This window comes from Lactuca serriola, chromosome 3 (genome assembly GCF_051521515.1).
Source record: "Lactuca serriola cultivar US96UC23 chromosome 3, Lser_US96UC23_V15, whole genome shotgun sequence".
Taxonomy (NCBI): Eukaryota; Viridiplantae; Streptophyta; class Magnoliopsida; order Asterales; family Asteraceae; genus Lactuca; species Lactuca serriola.
Window position 1 is genome coordinate 210,952,530 of NC_136410.1, and position 6,388 is coordinate 210,958,917.

Consider the following 6,388-nt stretch of genomic DNA (forward strand, 5'->3'; position numbering starts at 1 on the left):
ATGCTTGTTCTCTAGGGTATTGTGGTAGTACTTCATACAAATGTGGGTAGGTGTGGAAGGTAGTATGGGCCCGTACTACTGAAAGTACAGGACCCATACGCGTATCAGGGAAACCATGATCTCTAGGGTGGGTTGAGAGAGAGTTGGATCCCAGGGTGTGGGAAGAGTCTGAGATTTTGTGTGGTGTTTCCTTTCAGTATGGAGATTCCGAGGCATGATGAGAGTGGATCCGGGTCAGGATCGGGAGCCGGAGCGAGGGTTCCGGGCGAATCGGTGCCGCCCGAGATTGTCGGTCAGATGAGCACGAGCGAGTTGGACGTGAGGATTCGTGAGGTCCTGCGTGAGGAGATTGCGGAGTTGTTCCGGGCTGAGTTGCCAGAGCTGTTTGGGTCGATTAAGACCGCCATGGTTGAGTATTTTGATGAGCGTTATGCGGCTCTCACCGAGACAGCTACCGCGGCGGCTACAGCAGCTGTAGCAGCGGCAGTGGGAGGAGCTAGTCGGGGTTTTCTGTATCGGGACTTCGATAGGACGAAGCCTCCCACATTCGACGGAGTTCAGGACCCGATTGTTGCTATGAGGTGGTTGTCAGACGTGGAGGGATGTTTCTTCACGTGTTCATGCCCTGCTGATCATAGGGTGAGGTGTGCTCTGAACCTGTTGAGGCTCGGGGCGAAGGATTGGTGGAGGTTGACCACGGGGTCATTTTCGGAGGCGCAGAGGGCGGCGGTTTCATGGGATCAGTTCAGATAAATGTTCAGTACTCGTTATGTTCCGCAGGTTGAGAGGGAGAGATTGGCTCAGGAGTTCCTTGAGCTGAAGCAGGATTCGGAGTCGGTGACTGAGATCACCAGGATGTTCACTGAGAGGGCGATGTTTTGCCCAGAGTTCGCTTCAGAGCAGGCTCAGATGTCTTGATATCTGAGCATGCTCAAGAGGGACATCAGGCAGTTTGTGTCTGCGCAGAGGTGCGAGACCTTGTTGGAGTTACAGGAGGCCGCTAGGCGGCGTGAGTTAGAGATTGAGTTGTAGATGCGTGAGTTGAGGCAGGCTCCGGTGCAGTCACAGCCGGCACCGAAGCGGTCCAAGACCATTGATGTTAGAGTGGGGGATTCGAGCAGCCACACTTGTGGGAAGTGTGGGAAGGGTCACACCGGGGTTTGTAGGACCGATGGTGCATGCCGCAAGTGCGGAAGGGATGGGCACTATGCGAGGGATTGTCAGCAGTCTGCGTCAGTTCGGGATTTGAGGATCTGCTATCATTGGCATCAGGTTGGACATTTGAGGGCCAACTGTCCACAGTTTGCTGCTGGGTCGGTGCAGGCTCCAGCACCGGCCACTTTGAGGATCACAGGTGGAGGGCAGGGTGGAACGGAGCCCCCAAGGGCTCAGGGTCGTGTTTTTTAGCTTGTTGCAGAGGAGGTCAGGGCAGTGCCAGAGACAGCTGAGGGTATGTTTCTTTCTTGATGTCTTGTTATCTTGTGATTTTTGTGTTGTAATGTTCATGAGCCGGTAATTGTTTGGTTTTCGTTGTGATATTCTTCGTTTTTTGGGTTGTGGTTTGGGTTATGGATTTGTGTTTCGGGTGTTCGTCTTGGTATCCGTTGCTCCTTGAGGGTTTGATATGATTATGGTTAGTGTTTTGGTGCTTCGTTGGTTATCAATCGTAAAGGTTGTTAGTGGAGATGCAACATTGGGTTATTCGTCAGGTAGCATCTTCGTTCGTGGAAGGGATAATTGGAAATCGGATTCTTCTTGAGCAGATTGATAAGTGAGGAGATGTGTTTTGCTAAGGGTTGTTTATGCTTGTGGAAGCGGCCCGTGTGTAAGTGGTCTCTTGGTGCAGGTCTGTTCTGGAAGGTCGTTAATGGCGACCGGTGGTTGTTAGTCAGTGGTTTAAGTGGGGGAGAATTGGAAAATTCTCCGGGAGATCGATGAGTATCTGAGGGTGCTTAGCTGTTGGGATTCAGCAGTGTTCTGTCAGCCCTGAGTATAGGCTGATAGGAGCGAGTGTCGGGCATGCGGGGCGGGATACAGACCTAGGGCATTGGTTATGGAGGCCTGGAAGCAGGCCGGGATCGAGTATGTCGATGGAGTTAGAGTTCGGAACCCCTAGAGGGCTAGAACGGTATGCATGAGAGGAATCCTGAGGGGGGATAGCATGGAATGTTGGTTGATAGTGAGCGGTCCGGATAGACTGAAGGCCGGAAGGCGTACCAGTCAGACCGAAGGCTCGAAGAATGGTCCAGCCAAACTGAAGGCTCTGAGAGCGGTCCAGATTGGCTGAAGGTTCTGAGAGAGTGGTCCAGATGGACTGAAGGCTTGAGGAGGCGGTCCAGTCATGCTGAAGACTCTGCGGGTATTGTTGGATCAGTTTGAGATTGCTGATTGTGTATGTTGCAGTGTGATTGCATTGGAAGGTCTGGCCCCGGGTAGTGATTTTGATGAGTCGAGAGAATGCGTGGGATCGAGAGCCCTGCAATGAAAGCCAGAGTATGTGAATCGCGGTTACGCAATAAGGGTGGTGTCGCGTGGGGCGAGCACCGTGGCACGTGTTGGAGTGGCAATGTGGCCAAGTGGATTCCTTGGAAAAGGAAGAGAGAAAGGTGTGCAACTCCGAAGGGAGTGCAAGTTCACGAAAGTGAAAGCTGCAAAGTAGAGTTATGATTAGGGTATTTCGAGTATGATTTTGGGCATCGTGCTCGCGGCAGTGAAGTAGGAGCTCATCCGGTTTGGATGTCTGCTGAGGTTGCGGAAGGAATTCCGCAGGTGTAGAGGCCAGAGGCTTGAAAAGGATGCAGGGGGAGAGTCCTGGACTCTCAGTATGAATCTGTTCAGGGTATTGGTTATGTATTAGTGGTTCATCCTGGGGGATGTTTGAGGGTGTCATCAGTGTGTCGGGTTTTCCAAACCTGAGGATACTGGAGCTAGTTCAGCATGTGTATGTGTTTGTAAGAGGAGGACTCGTGGGAGTGCTCTGAGATCGAGAATGGGTTTCCGTCGTCACGGAATGGATAGAGTGGGATTCCGATCGGGGATCCGATGGTTCATGGTTTCCTAGCCTTTATGAGTCGAGTGATGGTTGTGATTTGGAGCAGTGTTTCAGTATGGGTAATTCTCAGGGGTAAGCGAAGATATTAGAGAGTGAAGTCGGTGCCCTATTTGAGACGGTGGTCAGGACACCGTGAGGGAAAGAAAGTGTGTTCGAGTTTCGTTTGGGTATACCTTGTGGGACCTGGTCTGGTTGGGCCAAGGTGGCGCGTTGTGGGAGTATCCTTGGAGTTGAGCTGCTATAGGCTTCGAGGGCGAAGCCTAATATAAGTGGGGGAGAATTGTAACATCCCGAAATAGCGAGAGTAGAGTTGAAGGGCCAAAAGTGTTAATTAGGAAAGAGTGACTCGGCGAGTCCATGGATGGACTCGGCGAGTAAAGTCGCGGCTTGACCGCGTGTTAAGTAGCCGACTCGGCGAGTCGATGAGATGGACTCGGCGAGTAGGCGCTGGGTGGAGAAAACCCTAATTCTCGGGGTTGAGCCCTATATAAGGAACATTATGTTCCTTCCCCAGCCTCTTTACTTCCCTCTTGAGTGCTAGAAACCCTAAATCGCAGAGGAGCTCCATTGTTGAGTGGATTGAAGCTTGGAGAAGTAATCTTTGAAGGAATTTGTGGGAATTGAAGGCTTGGGGCAAGGGGGCTTTGCTTGGAATCAACTTCATTGCAGTTGGGGGCGTCCATTGGAGGTAATATCTCGTTCTTGGACTGATTGTATGTTGTTTCTTCATTTTGGGGTTGTGGGATCATGTTTAAGGGTGTAAATGGATGTCTAGAGGGTAGATCTGAGGTTGCTACCTCAGATCTGGAAGGGAGGAGAATCAGAGAGCATGAAAGTCCCTGTGTTGGAGTGTTTAGTGAAGCTTGCAAGTCCCAAACCCTAGTTATGAGTGAATATGGCCTAGATCTCTATGGATTCACGTAAATATTGCCACTTTACATGATGGATGAGTTGTAGGAGGTTGGATCTATGTTTTGGATCATTTGCATGTCCTGGAATGCTTCTGAATGGATTCAGATTGGTGGTACTCGGCGAGTCACATGGGTGAACTCGACGAGTTACTTGAAGATGAGCTGGGACTCGACGAGTTTGAAGAACAACTCGGCGAGTCGGATGAAGATAGCCTTGAACTCGGCGAGTTGTATGAACAACTCGGCGAGTAGGTTGATGATAGCCTTGGACTCGGCGAGTCTGTTCTTGGACTCGGCGAGTCTTGTCGAAGAGTTCCGATATTCTCTGGTTGAGTCGAGAATCGGTGAGTCAAGGGATGACTCGGTGAGTTGTGTGCGAGTGGTCTCTGAGTTGTTGGACTCGGCGAGTCTCGGGGTGACTCGGCGAGTTAGGTCGCGGATGGAGTGAAGTCTGAGTACGGGAACTCGGCGAGCCATAGGGTTGACTCGGCGAGTAGGGTCAGTCAGGAGTTGACTTTGACCTTGTCTTTGCTCAAGGGTTGACCAATGGTATCCAGGGGCATTTTGGTAATTATTGTTTGTTGTTTTGAGTTCAGCGCATTGGTGGTTGACCAGTGGTGGAGATCGTATCAGTGATCGGAGTAGCTCGGATTATCTGTTCAGTCGGCAGCTTCGAGGTGAGTTATCCTCACTATATCAACGGGGTCTAAGGCACCAAGGCCGGCCCTTATCGGATTGAGATCCAGGTAGTTGTTTTTATGTTCTGCTTTATCATGTTTGCATCCTATGAGTTAGGATGGTATATGCTAGAGACCTGATTGAGATCGGTATCCAGAGAGATAGGGAGATGCTATGTTAGTGACCTGTTAGGTCGGTATCCTGGTTAGGATAGTGGCATGTTATGTGATATGTTGATCTGCTTGTTATCTGTGAATTGTTAGATGATTGTATGTATATGTGCACATGGATGTTGGACTGGAGTTGGGTTGAGGCGGGTCCTGCTGTGTGCAGTAGGCCAAGATACCCAGGGCAGACCGGTTGTCCCGTAGGCCCAGCGAGCGGTCCGGATAGGCTGTAGGTCCCGGTAGGGGCGGACCAGACGTGCCGAAGGCTCGGAGAGTGGACCAGACAGACTGAAGGCCCGATGCGGGCGGACCAGTCATACTGTAGACTCAGAGAGTGGACCATGTGGATTGAAGGCCCGGGAACGGGCGGACCAATCACACTGCAGACTCGATGGATGTGGATGGACTCATAGGGTGGACCATGTGGACTGTTGGCCGGTGCGGCGGACCAGTCACACAGTAGACCCGAAGAGCTTGGCTGTTCTATGATCGGATATGTTATGGCACGTTATGCGTGTATGATATTTGTGGTTGGTATTTTGGGGGTATCTCACTAAGCTTTCGGGCTTACAGTTGTGGTTTCATGTTTTTCAGGTTCTTCAGGAGATCGTGGCAAGGCGAAGGCGTGATCGTACCGCTCCTCATACTTTTGTGGTGTTATGATTCTGGGAATACGTTAAATATTTTGTATTGAAAACCTTTTTGTAAAGAATTATTGGAATTGAGATGTTTTTGGAAAATTTAAAATTGGTTGTGTTTTTCGGTCGTTACAAGTTGGTATCAGAGCCTTGGTTTGAGTGAATTCGAGAAACACTCGTGTGACTCCAGTCTCAAATCGAGGAGAGTTTTCGAAAGAGTAATTAAAAATGGTTTTCAAAAATGAGTAAAGGAGGACGCGGAGGTACGATCAGCCGGAGCCAGTAAGTAACCCCAAAATACCATGCATGTTTTTTTTTTGAGCTTTGATAGATCAGCATGCTAGTGTTAGGCTAGGGATCTTCAGGAATTCATGATATGTTGCCTGATTTGTGATGCTTGTAGCCTAGGGTCCCTTATGGGAGATTCTCAGTGTTTCTCTGGTGGTGAGGGTTGATTATTGTTATGCTTGTTCTCTAGGGTATTGTGGTAGTACTTCATACAAATGTGGGTAGGTGTGGAAGGTAGTATGGGCCCGTACTACTGAAAGTACAGGACCCATACGCGTATCAGGGAAACCATGATCTCTAGGGTGGGTTGAGAGAGAGTTGTATCCCAGGGTGTGGGAAGAGTCTGAGATTTTGTGTGGTGTTTCCTTTCAGTATGGAGATTCCGAGGCATGATGAGAGTGGATCCGGGTCAGGATCGGGAGCCGGAGCGAGGGTTCCGGGCGAATCGGTGCCGCCCGAGATTGTCGGTCAGATGAGCACGAGCGAGTTGGACGTGAGGATTCGTGAGGTCCTGCGTGAGGAGATTGCGGAGTTGTTCCGGGCTGAGTTGCCAGAGCTGTTTGGGTCGATTAAGACCGCCATGGTTGAGTATTTTGATGAGCGTTATGCGGCTCTCACCGAGACAGCTACCGCGGCGGCTACAGCAGCTGTAGC